We start from the raw sequence: 23,119 nt of genomic DNA on the forward strand, positions 1-23,119 counted from the left end.
CTCCCCCATCTCTCACTGCTGATGATTTCGCCTCCTTCTTCTCCTCCAAGATTGCAGACATCTTCAATACTCCACCCTCATCTCCCATCACACCGAAACCTCCCACCGACCAAGCTTCCTTTTCTTCATTCTCACCTCTCTTAAATGCTGAAGTTTCTGCTCTCCTCCTATGTCACAAACCCACAACGTGTGACCTGGACCCTGTCCCTTCTCGTCTCTTCCAAGCAACCGCTCCTGATCTTCTCCCCTTCATCTCCTCCCTCCTCAACTCCTCACTCCTCTCTGGCTGTTTCCCCTCTGCATTTAAACAAGCTGCTGTCATCCCACTCCTCAAGATTCATCCCTTGATGCCACCTCTCCTCAGAACTACCACCCTGTCTCCCTACTTCCCTTCCTCTCCAAGACCCTCGAGCGGGCGGTCCACTGTCAGCTCTTGGACTTTCTGTCCCAACACTCACTCCTTGATCCTCTGCAATCTGGCTTCCGCACAGCTCACTCCACTGAGACGGCTCTCCTGGCTGTCACTGACTCCCTCAGCTGTGCTTGGGTGGCCTCCCTCTCCTCAGTCCTCAACCTCCTTGACCTCTCCGCAGCATTTGACACCGTTGATCACTCCATCCTCCTCTCCTGCCTCGCTGACCTTGGGATCTCTGGGACTGCTCTCATCTGGTTCTCCTCCTACCTCAGCGACCGGTCCTACCAAGTGACATGGTGAGGCTACTCATCCACCCCCCAACCTCTCCTCACAGGTGTTCCCCAAGGCTCCGTCCTGGGCCCGCTCCTGTTCTCTCTCTACACTCGCTCCCTGGGCCCCCTCATCGCTTCCCATGGTTTCTCCTACTACTTCTATGCTGATGATGCCCAGATCTTCCTGTCCTTTCCCTCTTCTGACACTCTCATCCCCTCATGCATCTCTTCCTGCTTGTCTGCTATTTCCACCTGGATGCACTCACACCACCTCTAGCTCAACCTCTCCAAATCGGATCTCCTCTTTTTCCCCCACTCTTCCTCACCTTCTGCTGACCTCCCCATCTCGATCCCCTTGGAATCCACCACACTCTCTCCTTCTTCCGCTAAAAATCTAGGAGTCACCCTTGATCCTGCGCTCTCCTACACCCAGCACATCACCACGCTGACACGCACCTGCAGATTCTTCCTGAGCAACACTGAGTCACTGGTCCTCTCCCACCTGGACTACTGCAACTCCCTCCTGGCCGGCCTGCCTGCATCTACTACCCACCGCTCCAGCTTATCCAGAACTCTGCGGCTCGTCTGGTATTCTCTCTGCCACGATTCGCACATGCTACTCCCCTGCTCCGCTCCCTCCACTGGCTCCCGATAGCGGCACGCATTCAGTTCAAGACTTTGACCCTCACCTACCTCTGTCTCGACCGCACTGCACCAAGCTACCTTCAGTCACTCGTCTCTCCATACATCCCCTCCAGACCACTGCATTCCTCCAGTGCCAGAAGGCTAACTCTGCCTCCTCTCCACTCTCCTTCCTCCAGAGCCGCAACTTCTCATCCCTGGCCCCTAAATGGTGGAACGACCTGCCCACCGAAGTCAAAACCACAGAGTCCTTGACCTCATTCCGGCGCTTACTCAAGACGCATCTTTTCCGACAGTACTTGTAATATTAGTCCTCTATCCCTGCTAGATAGCACTTCACAGTTTTTATTATGCTTCTCGCATTCTTGATTGTTTGCCTCCTTGCTCCCTTTCCCATAGCCCTTGACTGTGACCCTACATCTTGACAGCACTTAGATTTCACAGTCCAGGATGTAGGAAGTCACTTACTGTACTTGTGTAAATTGTAAATTGGAATTTGTAAAATGTATTTTGAATTGCTGTTTTAGCCAAATTGAATTTGTAATGATTGATGCCTTGTACTTCTGTGTATTTTTGCACTTTGTTTGCACTTATGTTGTAAGTTGCCCTGGATAAGGGCGTCTGCCAAGAAATAATAATAATAATAATAATAATAATATATATATATATATATATATATATATATATATACACACACACACACTACCAGTGAAAAGTTTTAGAACACCTCAATTTTTCCAGTTTATGCATTTTAATGTCTCGATGTACTCTGAAATTAAAGCATAGAACAAATAAACAATTGGAGATAAAAAAATAAATCATGGACTCGTTTTGTTTAACAAAATATAACCTCTTAAGCTGACAGCTCCCTCTAGTACCCTTAAAAGGGCACCAAATCAATGTGCTTCTCTTTAATTCATGTTTACTCTACACTGTTGTGTTGTTTGCCAAATGTTTGGTATCCATGAAAGCTCTCAGCTCTCAGAAATGAGACTCTCAGTTTTCTAAAGATGTGAAGCATTCTCTGATGTGAAAAAAATGTTTTTTATTCCCCCCCCCCACCCCTGTGTGTAACACTGCCAAATAATGCTTAAGAGGGTGTAGTAACACAGTTTATAACTCTGAAATGTACATTCTTTTTCAGTTTTTGGTAACCTAAACTTTTTTTCTTAACCTCTGGCAGTTTACCGCTTACCTTTGTACCATTTCTGGTTATTCACTGGACTTGCTGCTTAAATGTCAATAACAACTGGAAAAATGGGGGTGTTCTAAAACTTGTGAACGTGTGTGTATATATATATAATATATATGAGTACTGTGCAAAAGTTTTAGGCAGGTGTGAAAAAATGCTGTAAAGTAAGACTGCTTTCAAAACTAGACATGTTAATAGATTATATTTATCAATTAACAACATTCAAAGTCAGTGACTGGAAGAAAAATCTACATCAAATCCATATTTGGTGTGACCACCCTTTGCCTTTAAAACAGCATCAATTATTCTAGGTACACTTGCACACAGTTTTTGAAGGAACTCGGCAGGTAGGTTGGCCCAAACATCTTGGAGAACTAACCACAGTTCTTCTGTGGATTTAGGCAGCCTCATTTGCTTCTCAATCTTCATGTAATCCTAGACAGACTCGATGATGTTGAGATCAGGGCTCTGTGGGGGCCATACCATCACTTCCAGGACTCCTTATTCTTTTTTACGCTGAAGATAGTTCTTAATGACTTTCACTGTATGTTTGGGGTCGTTGTCATGCTGCAGAATACATTTGGGGCCAATCAGATGCCTCCCTGATGGTACTGCATGATGGATAAGTATCTGCCTGTACTTCTCAGCATTGAGGAGACCATTAATTCTGTAAATCAATAAATCCCCAACTCCATTTGCAGAAATGCAGCCCCAGACTTGCAAGGAACCTCCACCATGCTTCACTGTTGCCTGCAGACACTCATTCATGTACCGCTCTCCAGCCCTTTGGCGAACAAACTGCCCTCTGCTATAGCCAAAAATTTTGACTCCAGAGCTCCGGCTGTCATTTTTTGTGCTCAGTCTTGCCATGGTGTATGACTGTTGACAGTAAACTGTATTCAGCAACCTCACCTTGTTAGCTGAGTTTGGCTGTTCCTCACCCAGTTTTATTCCTCCTACACAACTGTTTCTGTTTCAGTTAATGATTGTGTTTCTACCTACATATTGAATTGAGGATCATTAGCACCTGTCTGGTATAATTATGTATTCATACACATGACTATATGCCTACAAAATCCCTGACTTTGTGCAAGTGTAGAAGAATTGATGCTGTTTTGAAGACAAAGGGTGGTCATACCAAATATGGATTTGATTTAGATTTTTCTTCTGTTCAATCACTTTTCATTTATTTAATTGATAAATATAATCTATTAACATGTATTTTTGAAAGCATTCTTACTTTATAGCATATTTTAAACCCTGCCTAAAACTTTTCCACAGGACTGTATATATATATATATATATATATATATTACTACCTTTTCTATTTACATATAATATTATAACTTATTTGTAATTGCTTCCAGTAACACTATCTAACACAGTATTGTATCATCAGTGTGGTTTATAGTGTTAACAGCAAGATGAAGGACTGCCTTCCTACATATTTACAGCCCCTCCAGGTGACCAATTATTTACAGAAATCTTCACTGATTGCTATAATGGTGGCTTTGTCTATTTTGCGAATTCAGCATCACCTACATCAAATACACAGGAGCAGATTTTATTTTCCAGGCTGTAGTTCCAGTGCTGCATATTTGGCAAGATTTTCTAGCTTCCATAATTCTCTTATTACAGATTTACAGTTAGATTACATTACTAATTATATATTACAATAATGATATTGTGCTTTATATCTGACGTTTTGTGTATATATATAGACATACATATCTATGTTTTATATATTTTCTGAATGAATATATGTTATATTATTTTTGGAAACAATCTACTGCTCTTTGCATGACTTTAACCCCATTTAAATAGTATAGTATTATTTTAGTAGTGTAAAGACAGTAGGCTGAAGTACTACCAGCATTCATGTTTTCTGGCCAACTATTAGAATCACATGATCAAAATACAAGATGGTGATAAACTGGGAGTGTAACACCCTGCTTTGGTTTTGAAAGAATATGATTGCTTGCTCAGTGTTATATCCTCAGTCCTTTATCCTAACATTTCTCCCTGTATTGGAAACTAAACTCTGTGTTATTCCTGTGGCTATCTAAAAAGATGCCAACAGGTATTAAGGCCATGGGTATGCCTTTTTATTATTCAATGCATTTAGAACTGCTGTCTTTTGTATTTTACCTGTTGTCCAAATACTTTTGGTATTATTGTGGATGTAAAAAAGTGTACGTATATACTGTATATATTGTTCATATAATTATTCAATATACTTATCTAAATTTGCACTCAATTTGGGGAGTACTTTAATAGTATAGTTAAGTATGTGATCCTTTTTTTTTAAAGAAGGTAGATGTATTCAGGTCAGTGTCTATAATTTTGAATTAGTTCTGTGACCCTGAAATAAAATAACAGAAAGCCTACATAATAAATCCATAGACACAGTTTCAGACTGGTTAAAAACAAACTTAATTAATTTAATTTAATTTTTTCAGGGGATAACATGGAACACATAGAGCGCTTTGAAAACACTATATCAGACTATAGGCCAGGTTTGAAGACAGAGAGAGAAATAGATTTTTTTACTGTAGAGAGAGGGCAGGGTAGAAGGGGTGCAGCTGGAACCAGTTGTTTGGCAGCCATGAGGAACACTCTTACTCATTATTGTTATGCTGCTTTTTAGTACATCTAAAATGTGAGTCTCGTTTTTGAAGAATGCATTAAATCATTCCTATTAAAACCATTCAAGCTACAGACAGAGGAAACCAATGTGTGAGTCCTCACAGATGATGTGGTGTTGACTGGGTAGGATGGAAATCAGGTTTTCTTAGTAATAGCTGTTATTCATCGATAATAATGCCTTCTTCAACTAATCTGAAATACAGTAATAAATGTTTCAACAACCATATTCTTCACTGAGGCCTGTTCGAAATTAGGTGCTAAATGGTGTCTTTGAACTCAACACATTTCATTAAAAAATAATAATAATAACTCCTTCAATGTATTTAAAGAGTGCTGATTTTCCTAAATGACTTGCTTGTGTGTATAACCTTGCACAGCACTTTTAGGTTCCCTTTCATGTTGAGACACGCTTTTAGTACAGTCTTATTGGTTACATATTTTATGTCACTATGATCAATGGCTGTGATGCCATGAATTGTTGTGTTCTGCATCTGTTTGACCATCAGTTTCCCACTGCAGAAAACATTTTTATTCTACATGATTCTGCACTTATCTGCAATATCTCAATGTCTAAGTAGTATGCAAAACAATCTGGACAACATATACATATACATATACACTATATTTCTTACTATGATGTAAAATGTATTTTATTTACATATCTAGACACCAAATAATTGTACTATTTTTTAGAACTGCAGTCGAGAAAAGCTACTTCTACTTCTTAGGAAAACTATGCCACCACTCCATTACTGACTGTGTAGAGTGAAACATTACAAAAAACATGACTGTTTTTCTATGAGTTGATTTAATACAGGTGTGGTGTCCATGTTTGACACATTGTGTTGCTTGTTTGGTGACTTTATGCTGTTTAGAACAATTCTTTAACAAATGGATTTGAAAAATGAGGGCATATTAAACCAAAGACACAGTGTGGGGCCTTTTGTGCCGAATTAGGAAAGTGCCAAGTCAGTGTAAATAGGTTCTGAGCATCCGGAACTGAACAGCCATATTGATATACTCTATTGGGATTATATGTCCATATATTACTGCTATGTTTGGTAAACAGTTACAGATTAATTGTTTTCCCTTGCTTATAAATATCCCTTGTTTTCCTTTACCATTTTTTACAAATTGAAAAATCAAATTGTATTATTCTAAGTCATTACGTTCTAAATATTTATCCATTGGCTATTTGCATGGATATCCCTACACCCTCTGTTTACAGATTTCTATTCAATCTGTAAGAAGGTAGGAGTGTGTGAGGAGTACAATGCTTCAGTACATCATGTTTTCATTAACAACCAGCTAAAGAGGACCATATTTTCACTTGAAATTCTTTGATGTTGTCTTTAGATTTAATTGATTTTTGGGGGGCGGGGTGGGCTCAGGAAAAAAAAAATGTTTACAATTTTATATTACACACTATATTAAACAAGTATGTTTACCTGTGATACACATTTTCTACTTGCTTTTTTTTGTAGAACCCACGGTAAACAACTAAACTGGATTAAAGCATATTTCCTAAACCTCAGAATGGAGAAAGTCAGCTTGATTTTCATTTGTGAAAATTTAAGAAAATCTGAGCTTCAGTTGTACCCTTGAGTAAAACAAGGGCCTCCTTTTTTCCAGCAGGCACGCCTGCGCTGGCTTATGTTCGGAAAGCGTGTGCAAGCCAAGGGTCCTGCAGTCGCTCACTACTTCAAAGCTGTAATCTGAGTCCCTCTGCGACTCCACAATAAATCAAATAAACTGTGCTGGGGGAAAGTTAGGCAGGCCAAAGCAGGGGCAGAGAAAACAAGCACGTCTGGGAGCTAAACAGGAGAAGGGCACTCTGAAAATTTGCTTTTTAAAGGTGTAGGATCTAATTTTGTTGTTTGAATTTTAACATGGTTCATAAAGATAAAATAATTGTATGCAAATGAGATTTGAGAAAAATGGCACAGTAAAAATATGACTGATACAAGACTCTATGAGAATTACCAACAGACTGGCTCCACTCAGGTCAGTCTAGACAGATGGAGAGCAAGGAGTGTGATTTTGACAGGGGGGCGTGATGCTTTGGGATGGTATATCCTACCATCAGACACCTCTTTATTGCTTCAGAGGATGTGTTAATGGGCTGGCATACCTTGCTGATGTTTCCAGCTGATTTGCAGAGTTGATTTTGTGTTTATATTTTTTTTGGTAATATTCAATGTAACAATAATGTGTCAATGGAGCTAAAATGTGCTTCCAATACCAACCCCATCAGAAAAGTGTAGTGCTTGTGGGGCAAGTCTTGAACATTTTTGATGGCCTATAAAGCTAGACAGTAACAGCATAAGCATCCTATATTTTCCTTTTCTGAATTTCACAGTGAAATTAAGAGATCTGTGTTCAGTTCACATAGGTCTGTGTTTAGTAGCCACTAGGGATTGAGATTGGAATTAAAAAATGAGAAAAAAGTTACTACATTTACTTAAACCAAAGGCAAATACCACCGTATAAATATACCAATTTTATTGTTGATTTATATAATATCCTCTAGTAGTATTTTAATTTCTTTTGACACACACATACTGATTTTCAAAAGAACTCTGTCTGCTTTCGATTTAATGGAATCCTAGTTCTCCTACCTGCAAAGTGCAGTGCAGAAACGTTGTTGTAGTGAAACACATTGAATTTCAGGATCAGCCCTTTGAGTAAGACTGTTATGAAACTATTATAGTGGTCATTTAGAGCAGAAATTGTGAAGCTGTATTTTAATGTTTAGAAAGAAGTCACTGTAATTTCCTCTGATGTAGGTCATTCTGGATGAAATGACAGGCTTCTCTTGTAATGAAGACACTTTAGCTTTCAATTATACTCTGTGAGGTCTGTGGTGACCTCTTCTATTGTGTGTTACTTAATCATTACTTCGAAAGAGCATGCTCCTATATCATTTTAATTAGTTTTGCTTAATAACATACATATTATTTTTTCGTGTAAGTTCATCGCATTTTGCCATTTGAAGCAACATTGAATTTTGCAAGTTTTTATCATAATTATACCAAGAGTTAAAAGTTAACAGAAAGCATTATGTGTAGAAAGAATGGACTTCCAGGTTATATACAGGTCATTATAAGTGGACATTAAATGGTGTTTTAATTTGGAATCTTATTGCTTAATAGAAGTAAACACTTCATAAATCTCTGTTTACATATCTCTATGAAGTATAATGAAAACAACATATGTTGTCGATATTTATTTTGATCTTTGCACTTTTTATTTATAATGTTTGCATTATAAATTAGTGCTACTTTACAACTATCATCCATTGCTGATGTCTTCACTGTTCTGACAGATCCATCTCACAAAGTTAGTACAGAACAGTGTTTCACAGCTCCCACCACAGATTATATTTATTTGCAAGTATGTCATGAGCTCAGACTCAGCTTCTGTATTTTTGTTTTCAATGTACAAGATAAAAGTATGAAAAACATTTTAGGTCAATGATAATCACACAAAACTAAAACTAAAATAATCACAAAATCAGCTATAACCCAGTTTGCACTGAGTGTTTATTGCAGTCTGACTGTGGATTGCAAATTTGAAGGAAAGGGGAAATTATACACTCTCCTTCACTGGGGAATCATCTTTCAAATAATTGAGTAGGATTAATTGACCATTTGTTAAACTAATCTCTTGCTTCCTTATGAATTTTCCTCTGCTTTATGTATCTAGCTGCACAGGTTTGGGATGTAGTCTCAGGCTTCAGTTACAGAACTGTGTGGCTCATGGGATATTCACAGGCCTATTTGTGTGCAATTTGACAAGAAATGTATTGCATCAGAAATTGAGATTTGCATTATCCTTGGCATCCATCCCCTAACCCCTAAAAATCAGCAATTAAACCTACAGTATACATTGGTTTACGTCAATCTCAAGAGTCATGACTCTAGGGGTGTCCAGCTGTGTTAGTTTTCATTACATCAGCCAAATATATGAATGAGGATGACAGGTTATGGAGTGAACGGCCGGCTTCAGCATCACACTTCAAAATATTTAATGGTTCACCCAGGACTGAATCATTCCCATATTAGCCCTTTTCTCAGTCATGTGTCCATTTGCCTGCTTCAAATGCAGAAGAATATAGCAATACTGACAATAACCGAAATTATCCATAAATACAACGTTACCTGTTGAACAGAAATGTTGATACTTATTACAGATGTTATATTTTCAGTATTAGGGCGGAGTTTAAGACAAGAGTTTTAGAAGCAGCCCACTTTATCGTTTCTCTTGTAAGATGGCGTGGCTGTGCAATCTACAGTGACCACAGGCAAAACATAATAAATAAATTAAACAACAGAATGGAAAATAACCACCAATATGTTTATCTACAAAAATTCTGTTAATAGGTATCTGTGACCTAGTGTAGCATTTTTATTTCTGTGTGGCTGTTGTGATTATCCAATATTTTACACACATATTTATTCATTTTTGATCAAATATGAAAAGTTCCACCAGATTTGTTTCATGTTAAAATCATTAACCCACATTTGGAAATAGATCTGAAGATCAGAGCCCTTAATAATATCTCACCACCTGTCAATGATGTATACAGTCATTACAATATTTGTATGTCCATCTTCATATTGCAAGGCTTCTGGGCTTCTTTGAGTGTCTAATCACATCTCCCTCTTCTTTAACTCTTTTGTAGAAAACTATTCGTATTGATTTTTCTGTTTAGCTTGACTAGTTTGGCTCTGTTTCTAATCTGTCAGCATTACAAATAATTGAACCGTTAGAGTTTACATATTCCTTAATTAATCAGAAACATTACAATGTTTCAGATGTATTGGTTAATTGCAAGTTCTCTGAGGAGGCTATGACCCCATGGACTCTTCAAAAGTCAATAGAACTTACTTCAAGGCCATGTTTGAAATGTAGATATTTTGGAGGCAATAAGTGACAACCCAAGGAGAAACAGCCTTGGAGATGGAATCATTTTAGCAAAACTCCTATCTACATAAAATAAAAGGCTGGGTTGTATACTCTGTAGCTAACATCTGGCAATGTTATAAGTTCAAAACCAAAATCTGTGCTGGAGTCAAAGGTCTTAAATAATGTATAAAAACAATCTGGCAACTCATGCAAACTGCTCAGAAGACATAACATAGACATAACTTAACATTTAAATATGCGTATGTTTTCATTAAAATATTATTGGTACTTTTGTACATTATTACCAATGTATAAACAATTTATTTTGTCTTTGTTCTTTTTAATGTATTTTTGTAAAACATATTAAATTGGTTTATTACTATTTAGTGTTCAACACACTTAATGCCATTTGAAAGTGGCCAATCAAATTAAGAAATGGCCTGCACTGTATACATTTCATTCTCTTTTAAACATCTTTGTATAAATTCCCACAGTGTATTTTTCTAAAATGTTCTGTTTTCTCATTGCGAGTTCAGTCTGGGTTTATTTCCTGTGCATTCACTGAAACCAACTTTTTCCCAACAGAAGAAACATTGTTAAGGAGGATACCTTGGCATTGCCTGCACAACGTGGATCATTCTGAGGGCTGAGAAGTCTTAACAAAGGTAAATGAAAACATATCCAAATACTAAGAAAGTCTTAGCAGCCTTTTAATTTCCCAATAACTCACATCAAAATAAATAATGTTTTGTAATGGCCTTTTCAAATCTATATGTATACATATGTGTGTGTGTGTGTGTGTGTGTGTGTGTATATACTGAGAAACTGTATTGTTCGTGGCTTCTGATACACAATAGCTATATTACATTTGCTACATATTAGAATGGCTTATCAAACATTTGTGTAGTTTTATTTTTTATTGCATAACAGCAGAATATATTATATTTATTATATTAAAGAAGAGATGTGCACTGCCTTTTTGGTTTGAAAGTTAAGTCATGTGTCTCTTGACATCTGAAAAACTGCAATGCATTTCTCATTAAATAAGTAACCACAGAAACTGTAATGTTGAGAAACAAACTGCAATTTTTGAATATACTGCCTGTGCTTTGGCAGTCACAGTTGTTCTCAAAATGATACAAGAATCTAAATCTTGCACTAACTGTTTCTCGGTTTGTTTTGGGTTTCACAACTACTGACATACAATATTTGACTAATACTTCAACTAAGAATCAATATTCATATTATTTATTTTGTGTTACATTTTGTATGTTATTTAATTATACTTCAGGATAGCTCATGAATTGACTTTATTTCTTATTCTAGACACATTCCTATCCATATATGCGGTAATGCAGACAGCTATGTTCTTCCCTCAAATGAACCCAAGGTATGTCAAACTGCGGGGAAAAACAAAATACACCAGACATGTATGTAGTCCCACTGCATGAACTGTTCTGCAAAACTGAGGCACGCTTACAATGTAGCAGACAATTTCATGATCTTATTAAATATCAAATTATTTTATAGATTAACAGATTACTTTTCCTACTGAAGATTTGCTGACTAAGGATACTATTGATAGCTTGACTATGATGTACCCTAACCACCCAAAAGTCTCTGAAAGCCAGCTCACAGTGTATGTTTAGGATTGAGAGTAAAATAAATAACAGTTGTTTAAAGATAAAAATAAGTCAAAGGTACCAGTACACACAGAGTAACCCGCCACAGAAAGTAAACCACACGAAAAAGGTCAGGGGTGAACCCTAAGGGTACCAGAAACTGAATCTGCCTTGGACTGAGTGGGATAACACAAACCAGGATGCCTTCTAAGAATTTAAATTAGTGAAAAATAGGCAAACTTTTGACAGACCTACAAATTTCCCCCCATTCCAGATAAACTCATAATTGGCTTCAAATAAATACTGCTAAAATAATAAATCTGCTTTGCACATTCATAGGTATCTAAAATTGTAACCTTATAGTGTACTTCCTCAATGCTATATATAAACCAAAGAAAAATAAACATGTTTGATAGCTGAACAGAAAAGTCTATATTTCAGAGCTGAATTACATTACTGTTGATTGTGTTATCTGTATATGTGATTTGTCCAAAGAACATGATGCTATTATTTTAGTTTGAGTGGCAAACCATACCTACTAGGGTCACAGGAGGTGTTGCAGGGCGCATGTTACGTTAAATTACTTTATGACTGAATGATCATGTTGTCTTGTTGTTTTCTATTCTTTTAATTTGTTCTATTTGATTTGGATGATTTATGATTCAATTGACTCACGTTTTACTGCACTTGATTGTTTCATTACTATTATGGTTCTGTTTTGCCACAGCTCTAATCTATTAACTGTGCTCACCTGAGCTGGAATAGGTGTTGCCCTAGTTTCCCTGACTGCTGCACCTGTGCTCTCCTCCCTCCTAATGAGCCCTAGCATTCAAAAAGCTACCAGCAGAGACCAAATGGAGATTTGGGTGCAGCTTTTATGTTTGTTTGTTTATTTGTTTGTTTGTTTGTTGTTGTTGTTGTTGTTGTTGTTGTTGTTGTTGTTGATGTTGATGATGATGTTGATGTTGATGATGATGATGATGATGATGATGATGATGATGATGATGATGAAATAGAGAGTATTAGACTAACAGACTGCAGCAAAGATGGATTTTTGCTAGCTGTTGTATGAAGAAGCCAAAGCACTGCCTGGAGGTTCAGTTGTAGATATCTGTGTAGTAAAGGAAGACATGAGATAAGGAGACCTTTAATAGTGAGTTGTTTTGTTATTCTTATTGCAGGCTAGTGCTTTCCTTTTGTTTTTTTGACAAAGTGGTCTGGTTGCAGCACCTGCTCCTGGCACACGATCTGAAAGGGAGAGAGAATTAAAAGAAATAACCCACTTGCCTGCAGTAATCACGTTGAACACCTTGTCCCTCTGCTGAATGTGCCAGTGGTTCTCCCTCCACAGCTTGATGGGTTGTGCTATAATGAGAAAGGAATGTACTTTGTGTGATGGGAGCTTTACTGCATGATTGGTGGAAAGTCTAAAGATCCTGTAGCATTGGTACTGCTCCTAAGACCGACTGTTTTTCTCTTGTCTTCTGCTGGTTGGCACTTTCTTTCATGTATCAAATTTTATGTGGTATCTTGTGTTTTCTTTTTTTCTTGGGTGCTTTGAGATAAGTCAGCTGAAGTGAGGAACTGGACCCATCATGTACAGTCTGTAAAAATAAGCAAAGGTGTGCAGGCAGGCCCAGCCCAGTCAAAGTTGTGCCTTGAAAAAGGGCCGAGGACAAAGTCACATGTTGAGTAGAATGTGCCACTAGGGGTTCAGCCACTGGTAGACCTTCATAATTTTAGGCCATAGCAATCATGTCTACAATCCAGGGTAACAGGCATTGTTTAGACAAGGCCTGCCAAAGAGTCCTCGCCCCATGACACCTGAATAATTGGTTTGTGTGATGAATACTACAGGTACTGTCCATGTAACACCATAGGGCCCAGACAGGACATAATGAGTGTATACTGCACTCTTCATCCAAAGAAAAGGGGTGGAGGATGGAATACCATCAACTTAAATTCTAGTCTGAATACATGTTGGTACTGATTTCACTCTATATATTTTCTTGTTTGAATGTGCCATTGCAGTTTTTATTAGGTTTTGTCATAATAGTCATTATTCCTCTGAAATTGGAAATCCAACAGGTTAGGTTGTTGTTTGTTGTCATGATGATGAGGCTACAAGCTGGAATATGATTGGTTAGATAAAAAATGTACAGCCGACACAACAAATAGGACTCTCAGTGTTTTTGACACCGACTGTTTGACGCAACACGGTCAGTTTGCAAGCTTCCATAGGAAGTACTGTATTATTGTGTGAATAGACCTTTGTAAAATAGGATTATTAATAATACAAGTTTTTTTTTTTTTTTTCTTTAATCAAAATGTATTTGTCACTGTATTACTAAAAAGACATCAAAAATAGTATCTTGCTTTGCACTGCAATATACTGTTACCAACAGTACTGAAGAGGATCACCCTATACTCTTTGGCCTACCACACGCTAATTACATGCTGCCCTTCATTTAATTTGCTTCAACTGATCTATATGGTGAAGGCTATTTTTGTTTCACTATGACTTATTGCATCATGCTATACACTACATTTTCTGTTAAACCAATGAGAATTATACAATATTTGCTGTATGTGATGTTGTTCAGGTAAATAACATCTTTCTTTATGAATATGGTAAAGGTGTCAGGGTCACACTTTAAAATTATGTGGTGTGATTCCTCATTAATTAATATGAATACCACAGGATTAACACATGATGGTTACGGTTTGGGTTCATGTGCACAACATCAGAACTCTGATGTTCCTGAGGTATTCATGTTTGAACCCTGTGGTATTCATATATTAATTCATGAGGAATCACACCACCTTATTATAAAGTGTTACTGCTGTCGGTGTGTATTTGAAAGTGAAATTAAACCTTTTGTTGACCAAGCCATGATGATACATTCTGGTAAACAGACCTCAACCATCTTTTGAAAGGTACAAAGGTGATACAGGCAAAGAGAACACCTTAAAAGTAACACATTAACAAATGCTGGTAGCAGATCTACAAAAGTTGGCTTAATATCATATTTATTCATAAATGCATAGACTTTAGATGGACAAGGGTCTGGAAACTAACAGTGCAGTGTTCATTCCTGGAAACAGAAGAGTATTATACTTACTATAAAATAATAAGTTTGAGCCATCCACCAGTCATAACTAAAAACACAGTTTAATTTTGCCAATTTCAATTAGTTAAAAGTAAAAGTTCTGTCAACTAAAAGGTTACCATCAAAGATGGGTGTTTGAAGTTTCCTTGCAATTGACTTTTGGCTCAAAGCCTGCAGTAAGTCATTTTCTTTAACACATTTATTGACATATGGCTGATCACTGACAGGCTAACACATTTGGGACAGTGATTTAGACCACAGTAACTTCAGCAAATTGCAGCCTGACTACAGCTTGATCGTGTTTTTCCTTAACCTTCACTGACCTGGCAAGGTGTTGTAATGTGTTCACACAAAAGTGTGAAATGATCCATTGCTTTTATTGCCAAACCTCAGTGTAAGTGAGTTTTTTGTGTTTTGGTACAATTTGGTCAGGCTAGATATTTTCCAAGAAAAGATTTGTGTGATTCGTCAGATCTAAAATGGAACAGCTTTCTGACATATATTCTATGTATAGAAGAAATCAATTATGTTAGAGACCAAAGTCCAAAGTGCTTTACTGACTGAAAGTGGACCCAGAATCAAGTTTTTGGATCAGAATGGACATACATAATGTCTTAAATGATTGGATTGTCCTTTATGCTTATTATAATTTCCTTTTTTTTAGTTATTATCCATCTTGATCAGGTAGCTCAGTTCTACTTTTGGAAAGCAATGATTTATCATGACCTTCACCAGGAGTAAACTATGTTAGCACAAGCTACTAAAACAGTGCATCACAAAGGCATTAAACTATGACAGATGCCCAGTCTGAAAATAATACATTTACTCTTTCCAAAGCTGGTGGGAAGAAGTGGGGGGTTGAAAAGGAAAAGACTGTAATTGGTTCCTTATGTCAGCTAGCTCTTAGTTCTTTGCAAAATAATGGAGCCTTTTTGTCTTTGAATAATAGCTTTTCCATTCCCATTGACGGAGTTATAGTCTGAGAAGTGTACACTGGGAGCTTTGATCCTGGCTTCACCTTTGTATCATTGTAATAGCTTTCCCATTATGTGAAAAACGACTAGCTAATTTTCCTTTAAAATATATCTGTTGGATCCTGCAGTTATTTCACTTTCTGCTCCAGCTAATTTTGAAATTAATAATGATTATAGCAAAATATAAACAAATCAGAGTAATAAATACATAAATAGAAAGTGTCTCACATCAATGTAGGAGAGTCTATGAAAATCATAATACATTGCAAATCATGGTAAAGAAGATAAGTTGTTCCTTCAGAAATCTGTTATCAATTAAAAAAAAAAAAAAAACGAGCCTGGACTTCAAACCATAATCATAAAGATACTTTTTATGATATGAAAAAAATCTGATATGAATCTTCATGATGGGTTTTAATACAATATTATGCAATGTTATACAAAATAATGCAAAAACAAGGAAATACGATTTTGCTTTTGTTTTCTGGAAATATGTCTGTGTCAGATTTGTTTTAAAGTAATGCCGTTTAATGTGTGGAAGAAAACTTTTAGAATTTGAAGTTAAATGTGGCAAGATATACATGTTGAAATTGCTGAGAAGGCTGAATTTACATGTATTAAGTGGAATTTAGCTTATCTTTGCCACAGAGTGAAACTCCTTAAAAAGGGAGCTTAAGATTATTCAGTCACACTTTACAATAGTGACTGATTAATGTATGACACATGAATACCTTATGTACTTCCTCTGAGTAATGATGGTGACCACATATATAACAGTTAAGGGTTCGCGTTAGATATTATTCCTGAAGTATTCATAGCTTAATTCATAAGGAATTAATTTTGTACATTATTGTAAAGGATTATTCTAATGAAAAAAAAGGCCTAAGGCTGACGTCAAATTGAGTTTGAGTTAGAAAGCTCACAATATATTTTTAACCCAAGTAGTTTGGAAAAAAATAACTTGTGGTATATAGTATGCAGTTCCTAAAATGTGTATTCTGACAGATACAGTAAGCTAAAAACTTTACATTCACATATCACCCTGCATTATTAAGATAAGATAATCATTGATATCATTATCAATCGTCAATTTATCAGCTAAAATGGTAGAAGATGAATGAATTGGATGGATAGGAAGGGGTTGTCACAGCTGGAGCAGGAGAGATGAGACTATAATGTTTTTTCCACCTAAGGATATACAGACCTGAACAGAATACCATGAACAGAACATCTAACTACATGGGATCAAACCAAAGCATGGAATCCTCCATTGCTTGGTGAAATAACATAAACTGTAAGCTCAGGACAGGAAGTCTGCACTGTAAATGCCCCAAACTGATAGATAAGTTAGTAAAAACCCTCTATAAACTTGCCTAATATACTACTGGACAAATAAAATATTCTAAAATCATATATACAAATTCAAAAAATAAAGCAAAATGGAAAAAATTAAACCACAATTCTAATACACCATTTTCTATTTGGATACTAAAAGAGACAAAGGTGTGCAAAGGTAAACTGCAGGTAAATGCAGAAACCACTATCAGGCCTCCCAGACCAGTTAAGTCTCTTTTTACTGTAGATCAGGCTCCCTTAGTAGTGCGGTATCTTGCCACATGGCTCCATTGTCTCCCCAGTGTATGTCCACAGCCCCTCCTTGGTTCAGCATGTCAGGTCAACTAAACCTCAGGGAGACAGAGCAAGAGGAATGAGAGCACGCACACTTGACCAGGGCAGCCATATTCCACTTCATAATTTATCTTATTCATGCAGTTTGCCCTTTACATTCACACATCCTTGTCTGCACAAAGGGATCTGTGCCGGATCTAGACCAGGTTTTTAACAAGTAACTAAAGTAAGTACTAACAACTAACTAACAAGTGCCTGAACAGCTTATTTCTCCTTCCTTGGCCCAATACCAAATTCCCCCCTAGATTCAAGTACTTGCAATCCACTAGGGTCCAGACTGTAGCTTCTGCTGTATCTCAAGCCAGCGTGATGTTGTGGTGAAGGAGGAAGATATTTTAATTTCACAATGATTATATGTGCTGTATGGGATATTGTAGACATATTCCTTAGGCCTTTTAAAATAAAATACTTTACCATTATTCATTCTAATTAATCTCTGTAATCAATTCAGTATTTTTAATAAATTGAATAAGAAGCCTTTTGTCTTTATGACAACATGGATTTGTTTATTTAAAAAAAGCTGTTCAACACCTGTTTTCTGTTTGATCAAAAACATATAGACAATGCCCTAATATAAAACAGCTTTCAACAGCCTTTGAGGAGGCTTTATTATATGTGTGTGTGTTTGTGCATGTGCGTTTATACACATCACCCCAAGCTTTTACAAGAAAACGTTACAACATAGATGAATAAATAAATAAATACTGTAGTAAAGGACTTTCTTTTGAAACTAAGTCAACTGAAACTAGGTCAGTCACTTGAGAGTTCTTCTGTAACTGAAACAACAACTGTAGTGTATTGTGGCTGTATGTTAACAATAAAAAGTAAAGACATGCTGGTGTACAGCACAATTCATGTTATTTTAACCTATTGTGTTTTCAACCTTGAAGGTCACACAATTAAAAGTAACACGGAACATGGAAAACCCTTGTTAATGTGCCACGTTTATTAACTATCAATTACACAGTTCAAAAAACGTTGTAACTTGAAGTTTTTCTGACATTAGAATAGCGTTATTTCTAGCGGCCACTCCCACTTCTTTAAAAATCTTGTTTCAATGAGATTGAAATATTGGGATGTTATTCCTGGAGGGAGGCCTACTGAAAGGAAATAAAAGGAATAGAGCTTAATTGGTGATAAGATTAATTTTTAATCAGATATTAAATTAAGATATCAGTAGTTTACACTGCTCACATACACTGGTACCTTCAAGGATGTTTTCTACGTAACTGGAACCCTTTTCAGAAGCTCATGTAGTTTACAACTACTAAAAATACAATGTTATAAGACATATATACTCTGTGTGTCGTGACTTTATTTTAAGATATTTCCATGCAGTTAATCTTTCAGAGGCTGTAGAAGGGTTTTAAGTTAAATGCATTTGGAGTGATGTACACAACATATTTTAGCCTAATTTTAACACATCAGATTGCTAAAGGAAAGCTCTTGGAATGACAATGTATGGAAAATGTGTTTCTTCCCCAAAAAATAATCTGCTGTTTCCAAATGCTCTATTTAAGAAAGAAAGGGAAAAAAAACTATTATGCACAGTAATATACCTTAAATGTGTAATTACCAATCTTTATAATACACAGCTGCAAAATTGATTATTTTATACTCCAGTTGTTTTCTAAATAAACTATGATATGGGACTTTTTTAATAGTAAACAATAGTGACTATTCACAATCCTTAAAGCTCTACTTGGCAGAATTTCATTATATATATATATATATATATATATATATATATATATATATATATATATATATATATATACATACACCTTGCATGGAAGACTATAGGCTGCTGAACAAGACTGATTCAGTTACCGAACACTTTATAATTCTAAAGCTGACGCACAAAGTAATAGTAAGGATATAGAGTAGTTATAGTGGAGGGTGGTGAAAGGTCTTTGTACACACACATTCATAGCACTAGTGAACAGATTACATTGCTCAAGTGCCAAGCTATCTGCTATAAATCATGTTGGAACATCATAAGGCAATTCATAATCTTAAAACAATTATGATCTATCTATTTAATTAATATCATTGTAGATGCAATATTCATATTTCATATTTCACTTGGATAAGATATGCAAGGAATGTGTAATTTATCAGCAATGTCTGCTTCTCAATGCAAAGTGGGACTGACCACAGTGATAAAGCAACAAGACAGACTCTTTACTTTTTTTCAGTTGCCGGAGACAGTTCATCACAAATGTCTGCACTGAGATAAAGAGGTCAGCCCCCTAAGTTACAGCTTAAGATCCTCTCCTAGTCTTGTGGGAGTCATTTCTACATGCTGCCCAACATGGGAAGTGACTTTCCTTTACTCGCATCATTGCCAACTGCTGGCAACAGCTGTAACTCATACAGAAACCTCCCACTAAGTAACTGGTGACCACTGCAATTTCTGTTTGGTAGTTAGGCACTACTCACCATCATACCAATCACCTCATATTTTTAAAACCCACATAGTACCTATTAACAGTTGCTACTACCAAGAAAAAGTATGTATATTTTATTGTATATTCTTAGTTGTATGGAAAATGCATGAAAATGCATAAATGCATTAATAATAAGTTAAAGAGTAGATAAATTGTATTTTTGCAATTATATTAATATTTTTGACAGAGCAGCTGACAAAGCAATCCAGCACATAAAGTATTGAATAATGTTTACCCAAACAGTTCCTTCCCCTGAGAGCTAGCATTCTTTAAATGCACATAATTTCTACCACTGGTTTGCTTAACCTTCCTCTTGACAGCTATTTGGATGGTCTCTGGAAGCATATGAACTCTATCATAAGACCATAACGTTTGTTTATCTGTTTATGTGGCATAGTAAAACCAGTTACCAGAAGACTGAGTCAGAGTTATATTGAACATCTGGTGTTGTCCAAATATCAGTCACCTATGTGGAGTTAACATATATTGTATTTATTTATTTATTATTGTATTTATTTTTGGTGTAATTAACAACAATAGTCCACATTCATAAAAGTTAGCAGTCATTTGCGACTGATAAAAGAAAAATACTGCTCAGTATTTACTATGTGATTCATAAAAGTACCACCTTGTTAATTAACCAACCAATATATTTGTTTATGACCTGAACTAGGATTTTCTGTACAGAGACGTACTCTACAGTCTAGCCAACTTTTTATGCCCTACAGTACATATCTCCCCATTTTAACATGCAGTCTAGATTAAAACCCACTCTGTGTGTTGGGCTGTTCATGCTGTAAGGTATTGAACCTTGACACTGTTAGTCACATATGCCCCCAATATACAGAAATAAAGAAGGTACCTCATGTCAAAAAACAATCCCCATTTTCCTTTCACTTGCCACTGATTGACCTGAGAACAATGGTCCTCTGTATTCTTTGACTGTAAGAGTAAAAATTGACAAGAGGCTAACACTTATGGAAATATGAATCGTACAGGCAGGAAGGCCTTTCTTATTAAATAAACGAGCAGCTCCAGCCCATCTGGTAATCATATGCTGCTTGTTGAAGCTGCTGTCGTGCAAACTTTAATGATCCTGCCTTACCTCCAAGCAAGAGCTTTCATTAACTATATTTATCCATGTCCTTTGTACAAGACTGAAATTACTGTTGTCTCATTTTAGCAAGCCTTTCCTTAACACAACTCTAATGCTGTGGCCATGATTTCAAGGGGCTGATAAGAAAGTAAAACAAATGAAAGAAGGCAAAGTGTCAGAGCTTTAAAATGTAGAGACTTTGCGAGGTGTCTCAAAGATTAATGACAAAGGATGCACTTTATGATATCGGAGAGCCAGATTTGTGATCGGTAAAGTCTTTCTATTGTGTTTAATTGCTGCCTTCTGACCCTTGGTACACTTTGATTACAGTCTCTGCGCAGTCTTTACAACCTTGACCTCACTCACTCAGGAAACTGCCTCTCTGAACAGTTAGAGGCCATTGCTTCTCTCTGTTGAACTCTGTTCTCTTTGACTTCTATATATAGTCTGCTGTCTTTGTTCTTATCACTGTTATATCTTTGTACAACTGCCACTGTTTATGCAGTAGTCATTTCTTTATATCTACACCATACTGTTTTTTTCTGTTGTAAGAAACTTTACATTATAGTATATCTGTGGCAAAACCAAACTATTTCCATAATTGTTACATTGGGTGTTATTCTTTGGGTGTAAAAAACGATATGGTCCAATGCTTAAATTTTCTACACCTTTCTAGAGTCAGAACTTATTTAAGATTAAAATGCTGTATTATTGCTCATATATAGTATACACATTGTGGGTACTTTAGAAGTTATCCAGTTGCTATTATTATTATAATCATCCAGTTATGCACCAGTTTTGAAAAGTTTATGCTTCTTTTTAAGCAGGACTGTCATCTATGCTTCTTCACCAAACAATGTAAAAGAAATACATAATTTTCTCCTAATTTACATCATTATTCCCAATGTATTGAATATTGTTTAGAAATACATTAACTTCAGATATGCTATTGAGATATACTAAATACTGGACATACATATTTCAACTCACATATTTACATTAATATTGTCAAGCCACATATCTTATGTTATGCTAGCTCTCAAGGGAAGGAACGTACATATACTTGTTAAATAAACTATTAATAGACTTTGTAAGGTGAGAGGAATACAAACTCAATGTGCAGGAAATGAGAAAAGTGTTGCTTCATCTATATTTGTCATATAACAGCAACAGCATAGTATAAATAAATTGCTTCAGATGATGTACCCATTTGGTCCTCCTCACATCACAGGCTGTTGCATTTTCTAAAAACCAGTATCAATCAGATTTCAATCAGACCAAAACCTTACAACTAACAGAAATGTTGTATTACATAATTGTAGTAATGTAATATAAGTGCCATTTACAGCAGTTTAAAAAAAGTTACCTCCAGTACATAAACACTGTTACAGTATGAGAGTGTTGCATTGCACATACTTTGTTAAACATTGCTTGCTCTGCAATAATTTGTAGTGCTTTACTGCTTCCCTGACCGCTTTAAAAGGTTTTATACTAATGGGCCATTAATGGAAAGTGAAAAGGGCAAGTTTTGAAGAGCACAAACACACACACAATCTTTGACTTTGATAACTGCTGAATCCTACTCATAATATTTTGCTTGAACCAAATGAAAAATGCCTCTACTCTTGTTTGTGTTTCCATTGGCTTAAATGATTTTACCTGCTGTCCACTTTAAGCAGTGCAAATCTTGCAGTTTATCGGTTTCGTTTTACTTCATTCCCATCTTGTTAAATCTGCTTCTAATCAGATCTTAACTAGCAACAGGCATGGGCATTTTGTCTCTAGTCTTAGACACTGCAATCTTAAAGTTATATAAATGATGACCCTATGAAATGTTATACATTTCGATTGTTGTAAAAATGTTGTATACTAAAGTAAATTCGAATTAATTTTAAATGAGGACAATGCATTTGTATGTATGTAATCAAATTGATTTCTCACTGGTAATCTTGTCTTTTTAATGTACTCAAGCATAGCGGGAGCAAGATGATGCAAAGCCAAGGGTGGTCCCGCTGCTCAGATTGTCTGCAAACAAACACAAACGTTTGACAGGGTTGATGTGTTGAAAGGCCACTTGAAAGACAACGTTATCTTAAGAGAGAG

The sequence above is a fragment of the Amia ocellicauda genome, chromosome 8 (genome assembly GCF_036373705.1).
Source record: "Amia ocellicauda isolate fAmiCal2 chromosome 8, fAmiCal2.hap1, whole genome shotgun sequence".
Lineage (NCBI taxonomy): Eukaryota > Metazoa > Chordata > Actinopteri > Amiiformes > Amiidae > Amia > Amia ocellicauda.